The 10,818-nt window shown below is 34.5% G+C and overlaps 1 non-coding gene across 1 annotated transcript; it reads right to left on the reverse strand.

Annotated features, from left to right (window-relative positions):
- Positions 1–10,395: 10,395 nt before the first annotated feature.
- LOC126012606 (small nucleolar RNA SNORA51) lies at positions 10,396–10,528 on the reverse strand. Its single transcript, XR_007497058.1, has one exon. It is a non-coding gene; the product is annotated as a small nucleolar RNA SNORA51 (small nucleolar RNA).
- Between the last annotated feature and the right edge of the window lie 290 nt (positions 10,529–10,818).

Raw genomic sequence — 10,818 nt, forward strand, 5'->3', positions numbered from 1 at the left:
AGATACAGAAACTTTTAGAGGAAAAGTAAAACAAAAAATATACCCATGTGTTCCAGTAACCAGGAAGAAGCAATGTCTAGAAGAGGAAATTAAAGGGATGAAATAATCTAAGAACTGTGTAAGAGAAAATTTCCAGAGCTAAAGGGGAAAGAGTTCTTAAAAAAACCAACTACGAACATGCTTGTAATTATGGTGCTTAAATAAAGATTTACATTAAAATAGATAATACATCTAGATCTTTTTTTTTCTTTTTTTTTTTTTTTTTTTTTGGTTTTTGGGTCACACCAGGCAGTGCTCAGGGGTTATTCCTGGCTCCAGGCTCAGAAATTGCTCCTGGCAGGCACGGGGGACCATATGGGACGCCGGGATTCGAACCGATGACCTCCTGCATGAAAGGCAAACGCTTTACCTCCATGCTATCTCTCCGGCCCCTACATCTAGATCTTTATTATGCAATATTAAGACACTAAGGATGAAGATAATGAAAGTATTTTTGGCAAACAAATTTTTTGGAAACATTAGATAAAAAATGTCACGAAATAATGTCTTCATATTGCTAATGAAAAATAAATTATTCTCATTTTTTCTTTCTTCTCTACCATTCTAGATGTATTATTGCTCTTGCCATTAGACAATAACTTTTTAAGAGTCAACCCATCAATTTCTGGTAAATAAATTCTAATCTCTAATCTCTCTGAAAGTCTACAGTTACCCATTGGCATATTTTAGCCTAAATGTCTAGAGTGAAAAACTGGGGAGACTAAAGTGATCACAGTGCATTGAAAATTAGCCTTCCTGGGACCAGAGCAATAGCTCAGCAGGGAGAGCATTTGCCTTCCATATGGCTGACCTTGATTCAATCCTAGGCATCTGAGATGATCTCCTAAGCCTACCAGGAGTGATTTCTGAGTGCAGAGCTAGGACTAACCCCCAAGTGCGAACAGATGTGGCCCCCACGAAGTTTGCCTTCCATATATCACACTTTATTCTTTCAACTTTCTAACACTAATCTCTTTTTTATTATAAATTTAAAAACAATTTATTATATATTTGCTCATAATACATTTGTTCTAAGACCAATCTATTGTAAACATCCTTCTATTCCAAAGCCTACTCCCATAGATGGTACAAAATAATTGATTTTATATTGCTTGTGCATAGGTAGACGGTAATGAAATAATATTTATTAACGTACAACATAATAACATTTGCAAAAAATTAAGGTATCTATCAATAAAGCCATTAAGACATAGTCAGAATATTTGCTCAGCATTTGGAGTAGTTTGGCCTCTGAATATTAGGTGCCTTTGAATCCACATTGTCATATAAACTGATGCGTTTCTATTGGGATAACAGAATTGAAAAAATTTTGAATTGTCTCACAGCCACAGTCCAGATTTTCCAAGCACTGTGACTAATATTTTAGCTTTTGTGGGGCAGTTTAAAGCTGCCTGAACTTTTGGTACTAGAAAGTAGAAGGAGGATGTCTACACTCACTCTGAAAACATTCTGGTGATGTCAGCCCAAATACTGGAATACCTGAGTTTTGGTCAGTTTGACATATCTGCAGAGGACAATAGTTAAGTGGTGAAGCTGGGCCATTGTCGAAGCAGTGGTAGTGAGTTGTGGGTGCAGCTGGCGAGGCTAAAACTATCTAATTTCTAATAGAATTAGTATATGTTTATCACTGGAACTCTTTCTGTAAGTAACAGTTTAGTTTTCCTTTGAGAAAGGTACATATTTTTTTCAAGTCTATAATATCTCCTCAAATGACTTTTCAACTTCTTTTAGCATTTTGTGTTATAATGTTGCTTCATAACCATTTTCATAAAGCTATATGTTGCTTGTCCTCCACCATAAACTTTACTTAACCAACAGATCTGGCATATTTAAGAAGCTTTATATTACTTGATAATATAAGAAATAAATTTCAAATTTTATTTTAGAATCAAATTCCATGAAACTGAAACTAGGTAAAATATATTCTTTAAGAAGCATATATACTGGAGATATTTAGCTGTGTAAACATTTAAGCATAAACTACCTTTTCCTATGATAGGTCTCTAATATTTTAAATTACAGTTTGATGTAAACACACTGCTGCTTCTCACCCCTCCCCTAACATACATTGGCTTTTTCCAATTTTGGACCATAATTTAGCAGTTAGGTTATTATTAAGGTATTAATCTTATCACATTCATTATATATATTTTTTCTTTTTTGTTTAGTGGTCACACTGGGTTCCTCAAGGTTTTACAGCCAGAGTCACTCCTGGCAGGCTCCAGGGACCATGTGGAAGGTCGGGATTCAAACCACAGTCTGTGTCGAGTCAGCTGACATTCACTATATTTTACAAAAAATGGTTGAATTTCAAATGTAACCATGTTCTTTCTGTGGTTGTTTTTGTTTGGTTTTTGGGCCACATTAGTTGTGCTCAGGAATTTCTCCTGTTTCTGCATTCAGAAATCACTCTTGGCAGGCTCATAAGAGGTGCTGGGAATTGAACTCAGGTAGGCCACATTGAAGGCAGAAACCCTATCCACTGTACTATCGCTTTGGCCTCAGGAGCATATTATTCTTTTCCCTGTGATTTTGTCAATTTTATTACAGAACTCAGGGCCTTTTCAACCATAACTTTTGTAATTTGATGGAATGTTTTGACTTGTTCTGTTTTATGACTGCTGAACAGATGTAATATTTTTGATGCCCTAAATATTTTTAATATTTTATATTAAATGCAAAAGAGTTACTTATTTATATTAAAGAACTTTGGCAACTGGCACTAAGCATAACCACTGCAAAAATATTACACAAATGTTTTTCTTGGGAAGTTTCTTCAAGCAACTTTCTCAACCTTACTTTTACATTTCTCTCCCAGCACCCACTAGTTGATTTCTATTGCTGGAGCCTAACTTCCCAGAATTTAGAATTTCAACTAAAGTAATCACAAGACACATACTTGTCTGGCTTATGTAACATTATATGTTTGAAATTCAATCATATCAGTAGCTCTCAATTTTTATTGCTAAACTTCATTCTATTATATGAATATATTAAAATTACGTTTTGTTGATACATGTTTGGAATCTTTACAGATATTCTGAAGAAGGCTGCTAGAAATAATTTTAAATGAGTCTCTTTGTGAAAATGTTTGCATTTTCTTTATAAAAATAAGGAGTAAAATAGCTTCATTTTTAGGAGAAGTTGAATGTTACAAGAAATTTTCAAATAATGCTGAAAGTGATTATTCCATTTTGTACTTCAACATGTAATATACAATGACTCCAGTAGTTTCAACATTTCAATAATAACTGTTGAAAACTCATAATTTTATAATAGTAGCCTTGGGGTTCCACTATTTTATTTATTTATTTTTACTTTCTCCTATTTTGTTCTTCTACAATATTCTGAGGCACACACACCCAGTTCCCTGACTAAATTCTAATGAAAAAAATACTCAGCACAAATTCTTTAAATTAGTAGTACCTTAGTCACAAATTTAGCAAGACTGTAGAGATGGAGCTCTAATCCTTACTTAAACGTTTAATTTTATCTCTAACTTTTATCTCTAACTTGTAAATTCCATGACTTGATATTCTAGTCAAGCTAGTTATTGCTGTCTTTTCCCTAACCCTACTAGGTGATTTCTTGTCTTTCTGCTTTTCTTACTACTGCTCTCCACCCTCAAGTCATTCTTTGATATCTTACATATCCATAGTTTACTATTTCTCAGGACTCACCTCAAATTGTAACTTCTTGTGACATTTATGACACCCCCATGCATGAAATTCAAGTCCAGAATTCTTGGACACTTTCTTTCACCTTTGATTTTGGATGTTTCATTTACACTTTTAGTTACAGTGTTCAAGGTTGTCCCCAAAGATGCTCATGAAACAACCCAAAGTAAGTGTTCTACTCTGAATTATATCTCCCAAACACTTTAAACTCTGATCTTAAGGAATTAACAAGCTGAACGAGTTTTATTTAATTTTTTTTGGGGGGGGTCATACCTGGTGGTGCTCATGGGTTACTCCTGGCTCTATGCTCAGAAATTGCTCCTGGATCTGGGGACCCTATGGGATGCCGGAGATGGAACCAGTGTCTGTTCTGGGTCAGCTGCGTGCAAGGTAAACATCCTACCACTATGCTAGCACTCCAGCCCCTGAATGAGTTTTAAATAAAAATACTGAGCACTGTTTTTTTAATCTTGATACTCATTCCTTTTAAATTGAATTTTGCCTAATTATCAAAAAGTTTTTCCTAGAAATTATGTTCTTAGAACTACTTATTGGATATTGTTTGTCTATAAAGAAGCAGAAGAGGAGCCGTAGTGGTGGCACAGGTAGGGTGTTTGCCTTGAACGGGGCTGACCCAGGACGGACCTCAGTTGGATCCCCGTCGTCCCATATGGTCTTCCAAGCCAGGAGCTATTTCTGAGCTCATAGCCAGGAGTAACCCCGAGCGTCACCCCAAATGAAGCACAAGAACCAAAATATGGTTTTAGAATTATGTAAATCTATATTTGTGCTTCATGTTTAGGTATAAGACATCAAGTTATTAAATATTTTTCTTCATATATGAATGTTATCTGTGTGGTATGATATAAAATAAGTGATTAAAAATGTTATCACCTTCTTGAACATAACATACTAATACATAAACAAAATTTTAATATTAGTTTCTATATAAAATTTAAATGATATTGTGAAAGATGTTCATTGACACCTTATTTTAGAAATAGTGCAAGATATTTTAGCCTTCTAAAAGTAATTGATAGTGGAGTTGATAGGAGAGATACTACAAATGCTAAGGTAACTCTTTTTGCTTACAGCCTGCCCTAGTTTAACTTCTAGAACCACCATGGTTTCAAAAGAACTCTCAGTAGTGATTCCTGATCACAGAGCCAAAATCAAAATTCAGTACAGCCAGGTTGGCTCAACTTCCACCCCAAATAAAATATATAATAAGTTGAGAAATACCATGATTAGTTTAGTCCTTTCCCAATGCTTGTCAAGAGGAGACACATCATACCTACTACGCTACAAAATCTCAAGAGAAATAAATATTTATAAGAAGTATGGCTATCAATCTTTTAATTATTATTGTACTAGAATGAACTATGCTTGTTGAGAATATGCTAAAGATGCTTTTTCATCTTCAAAGTCAAATCATGGGGTCTTAAAGAGATTGAAAGAGTAGGGTCTCCCTGAGCCTGCCAGGAGCGATTTATGAGCATAAAGCCAGGAGTAACTCCTGAGTGCTGCCAGGTGTGACCCAAGAAAACAAAACAAAACAAAAAAACAGACAAACAACAAAAAAGAAAGAGTAGGGGCTATAATTGGAAATGGCTGGTTCTCTAACCAGATGGCTATTATCCAATACAAGCAATTTTTATCCATTTAGCTGAGATCTTAACTGGAGTGGAATCATGGGAGTCAACTTGCACATTCACTCCAATAATGAAAATATATTTTCTGGCTTTACAGAGATCCAGTTTTATCTTCTTGTTCTTTTTGTCACTGAACATGGCTGCCTTACAAACAATATTTGCTCTTGAGAAGAAAATGTATAAAATTTTCTGCCAGAATAGAAAGCTAAAGGACTGTAGATATAGCTGAATCATCACATCAGAAGTTATGTCATAGAGAGGTAGATCCTAATCAAGTATTTCTATAAAAGATTTTATGCATGTAACTTGTGAATCAAAGTTCCAACACCCCTTTCATGTGGTGTGTTGGTAACAAATGTAATAGCTAAAAATAAGCAACTATCAAAGACAAAGAATAAAAAATACATCATTAAAAAGTTTTTCCATTTCTTTTTATTGTATTCTTTGTCCTTCTCTCAACATCACAATATGGTGAAGGCTGCAGGACCAGCAGGCAATCTTTAGATGACAATGTCTCCCATTCACCAAGTACACTACTGGCAAAATCCTTTCAGAATCTTAGATGAGCCACCTGTGAATTAAATGGATCTTTATGAGAAAATTTTATGTAAATACAATCTCCCAAATTGAAAGTTTTAAATGTATGGATTATGCCTCATGTGCAAGAGAGGTAGATCTAATAGAACATACTACAAGGATGCTAATCATGTAGCAAATAGAAAGCACTTTCTTATTTTTATATTGCTATGTTAAGACTTCATGGACACCAAATTAATTTTAAATGAATTTTTCTTACAAATCTATCTTATAAATTATTTCTGCAAGTGGTCACTACAGCTAACCTCAAAGTAAAAGGCTAATTTATCTGCATCATATGTATTTTATGTGGATTGTATGAGAATAGGGAGTATTCTCATATAGATAGGGACAGATTTTTGACTATACATTTATTTTAATTTAATGAAGCAGACTCTGCAAGCTACCTCCTTAATAGTCTTGGGCATTGTGCTGATGCAGTGAATGGGTGTATGCAAAGTAAACCTTCATGGTTCTCCACATCTGTGGATGGCATCCCTTCTTAAGGAGAGGTCATTGAATGTTATCTGTAGAGTCTCTGCAGGGACAGTCTGGGAAAGGCTGTGCTTGTCCATATGAAAATCCACAGCGTAATTATCATGACATTTTAGATTGTGCCATCTATGTTTGCTTTCTCTTTTCTGCCAAAATGCATTGATGGAGTTACCACGCCAAGCAACCACAGTCAGGATATATTGTTCAGACCTGGTGAAGACCAATGATCAGTGGAAAAGTAATTTTTCTTCTTGAAGCACTTCTGACCTCTCTAGCTAGCCTGAAAGGAGTCCCCTCTGGCATCTGTGGGAGTATGACTCGTTATGTTCCTTCCAGGTGGCTGCACCCAGAGTTCCTGCATATGATGTCAAAGTGAAAACACTGAAGCTGAAAGGTCAGAGCGGGCAGGAAAGGCGGTACCTCTGGGAACTGGAAATGCCTCTCAAAAGAGGCTCTTTTGAAGTTAGGGTCTTACAGTGTGGGCTAATCACTAGTTATTTTTATTTCTTTATTTTTTAGTGCTCACAATACAGATTATTCATCTGAAGAAAGGCAAGAAGACATTGGAAACAAAAGCAAAATCAAAACAAGCAGAAAAAAATTTTATTCTGCCACTCAGCATGTAGGTAAATTGACCAGTTGGAGATGACATCTAGTGACTCTACTTGAACGAGGTCCTTCAAGACATTTTTCACAGACTGCATAGAGGTGAAAAAGGCTATTGAAAACAACAGAAATACTATTACATTTTTTCAATTATACAGTCATATTAATTAACTTATTACTTAACTTATTCTGAAGGAGTCTTTAGAATGAGACACTTATATATAATAATTTATTTGGAATATACTAATGGTACAGAAAAAAGTTATTAAACACATGATTCATTCTCTCTTTTATTAATTTCAAGTGTACAAGAAATGTCTTCTCTATACTATTCAGTGATTCCTAATCTGATCCCTCTCCCACATGAGTGTTGGCAGTTTTTTTTTTCTGAGAATAAGGTTGCTTGAATGTTCCACAATACTATGCAAGGCTCTATGCTCTTCATTTCCCAGCCTCAGTCTCACTTTCTTCTAGTTTATTCCAGTAGTTCTCTAACTAGGTCAATCTTGCCCTAAACTGTTGACTAAGAGCCCTTCAATCACAGATTACAAAATTTCTTGTGAATTCATCAAAGTTCTGTGAATGCACAAATACTTGGTAATCCCTCCCATCTATGAATTCCCATAATAGCTATGTTCTACAGACAAAATTTTGTTGTTGATTAAAAGTTTGTTGCTCCCTTACTACGCTTGCTGTTTATCTCATAGATGAGATCTTTTGTTCTCTTTCTTTAAATTGCGGAGAACATGACATCTACAACATGTTGATGAAGAGAGTGAAACTCCTGGATTTCCACAAATCAATGATAAATGGAATGATAGAATTAATTTCCCCCAAAACAGGTATAAACATTAAAAATAAATATTATTAGCAACTCTGTGCTAATACATATTAATATTTATATAAAATAAATAAATTCTAATGTTATAGATACTGCCTAAGTGTTTGCATTAATAAGTACAATATTCTAATAAAATTATTTCTTATTTTAAAAGTCAGAATGTAGGGTCAGGAGATAGAACAGCAGATAGGTCACTTACCTTGCACACCACTGACTAGGTTTAATTCCTAGCATCCCATATGTTCCCTTGAGCATAGCTATGATTGATTCCTTCACACAAAACAAGGAGTAAACTTTTATAACTATTGAGCATGCCACCCCCCCCCCAAATCTCTATAGATGTACAAAACAAAAGTTTTTGTTCAAACATTGAACATTAAATATAGTTGAAATGTTCTTTCTTATTGTAAATATATAAACTCCCTTAGCAGTCATTTTTAAATTTAATAGAGGACAATCATAAGTACTGTGAGTGAAACTCATAATCAATGCCAAATGCTGAGATTTTCTTTGTCTTTAAAAGAAGCTCCTTTAATGATTCTTGGAGGATTGATATTAAGGCTACTGATTTTCTAAGTTTTTGCCTATCCAATGAAATCTATAATATTCCTTCATACTGATACTATAATTTAGTTAGATAGCTTTCTTGGTAAGGTTTCATTCCATTGAATTTTTAAAAAAAATATTGCATTATTTTGGGGTTTATAGAGTCTCATTTGATAGATCTGCTCTAAATATTATGATATTTTTTGTAAGTTCCTGTTTTACTTGCTTTTTAAAATATTGTCTCTATCTTTGGCTTTGGTCTCTGTGAATACATTTTTGTCTTGGAGTTTTCCTATTTGAATCTAATTTTTCAATTTTTATTGAGACCAATGTGAATAACAAGTCTTTCACAGTTATATTTAAGGGACATAGTGCGAGTGAATTAGGGCGATTTCCACCACCAATGATGTCCTCCTTCTGTCACTATTCCCAGCATGCATTCCATACCTCCACCCATAGCCCCCTGGACTGCTAGGGTAACAGGTTCCCTTTTGTGTATAGCTTGTTGTGGTTTGGGGCTTTTGATTCTATTGTCATTAGCTTTAAGTTGGGTATATAATTCTGGTCATGTTTTATTTCCACGCAATGCTCATGAGACTTTTTTTTGCCTCTGGTACCATCCTTTTTTTTTTTTTTTTTAGTTTGTAGGAAGACAGATATATGAGGCAGAAAAAGATGATTAATGTTTATGGTTCTGATTAAAAAGAAGACAGTGGATGGGAAACCCTGTCTAGAGGCTATAAATATAAATTATAAAAAAGAGGGGAGATGGTATGGCAAGGTTTATTTATTTATTTTTTTTCTTGCATAGGCACATAAAGTATTGTGAAAATTAGAAAGAATTCACTTGGCCTACGAGATACAGGATGTCTCCACCTTTGAAGCATACTATCATTAGTTCAACTACAGACTTCGGACCTATTCATTGTCAAATCCTAAAGTCTTTCTTGGTGGTGCCAGAAAATATTCTGCTTTGTTGTGGTTGTCAAAGTCAGTTCTCTATAACTTGGGATCTTGTTTTTTGCACAGATCCTAGAACAAAGTTTAGAATAGAGTATTTCTTTATGGTTCCAGAAGTTCTGCTCAGTCGTGGTTGTTATAATCAGTCTTCTGTATTTAATGATCTTGGTTTTTGCACAGATCAAAGTACAGAGTGTCTTCTGATATCATCTCACCCTTAGGTGGTGAGGTAGGGCAATCTGCCTTAAGATCAAGTTATTGCTGTTTCCTCATCCACAGGGTGTCGTATGAACCTACCCTGGGCAAGTTGGTACCAGAGCGGTATTAGGAACTCCCCTGGGGGGAATCTACTTCCTGGGCTGCTGCCAAGAACTGTGCCAGTTCTAAGGTTGGAATCTAGGGTTTGGAATTGGATGGTCAATGGTGAATCACATGAGGCCTAGGAGGAGTCCCCATGATATAAGTTCAAAGTGAAAGATGCACTTGTATTATAAAATTTATGGGTCCTTCAACAGATGATTGGTTAAAGAAACTGTGGTATATATACAGAATGGAATATTATGTAGGCATAGGAGAGATGATAGTTATAAAAATTTTCTATACATGGATGTAAATGGACTCTATTATGCTGAGTGAAATAAGTTAGAGGGAGAGAGATAGACACAGAATAGTACCTCTCATTATGAGTTTTAAGAAAAATAAAAAAATTATTTTAGTAATTCCCAGAAACAATAAAAATGAGGGATAGAATGGCTGGCTCATAATATGATGCTCACCAGATAAAGTGGTGAGAGCAGTTAGAGAAATAACTATACTAACAACTATCATGTCAGTGTTAATAATTGAGAAATAATTGATAAAATTAGGGTGAAGGAAGAGGGGAAGGGAAGAAAAGTTTTTCAATTTATAAGGACTTCATCAATGACAGGGGTGAACTTTGCTAAATTTTTTTTTTTAGTTCTTTTTTTTTTTTTATTTTTTTTTTTGTCCCCCAATTCACAATACATACCCGGCAAGGGTCCTGTGTTGAGGTGTATATGGGGTGCCTTTACTGTACCTCCTCTTTCTATACAGCCAGTGTAAAGAACACAGCCTGTGGTAAGAATTGGGAGGCCTTATTTTATCTTTTATTTATTTTATTATTATTTTTTTTTCCTTCAGGGCAAACTAAAGTTGTTTTTTTTTTAAGTAAGAATTCATTTAAAGGACAAAATTGATTAACATAATGAGGTAAACTAATATAACATAATATAGTGACATAACATAATATATAATATAATTGATATAATAATAATACATGTAAGTCAAAGAAAGTTTCTGATTAAAAACACAATTTTTTTTTTTAAAAAAAAAAGAACTTTGCTAAATTTTAGGTAAACATAAAGTTCAAGTCCAGTGTGCCAAG

The sequence above is a fragment of the Suncus etruscus genome, chromosome 6 (assembly GCF_024139225.1).
Source record: "Suncus etruscus isolate mSunEtr1 chromosome 6, mSunEtr1.pri.cur, whole genome shotgun sequence".
In the NCBI taxonomy this organism is placed as follows: domain Eukaryota; kingdom Metazoa; phylum Chordata; class Mammalia; order Eulipotyphla; family Soricidae; genus Suncus; species Suncus etruscus.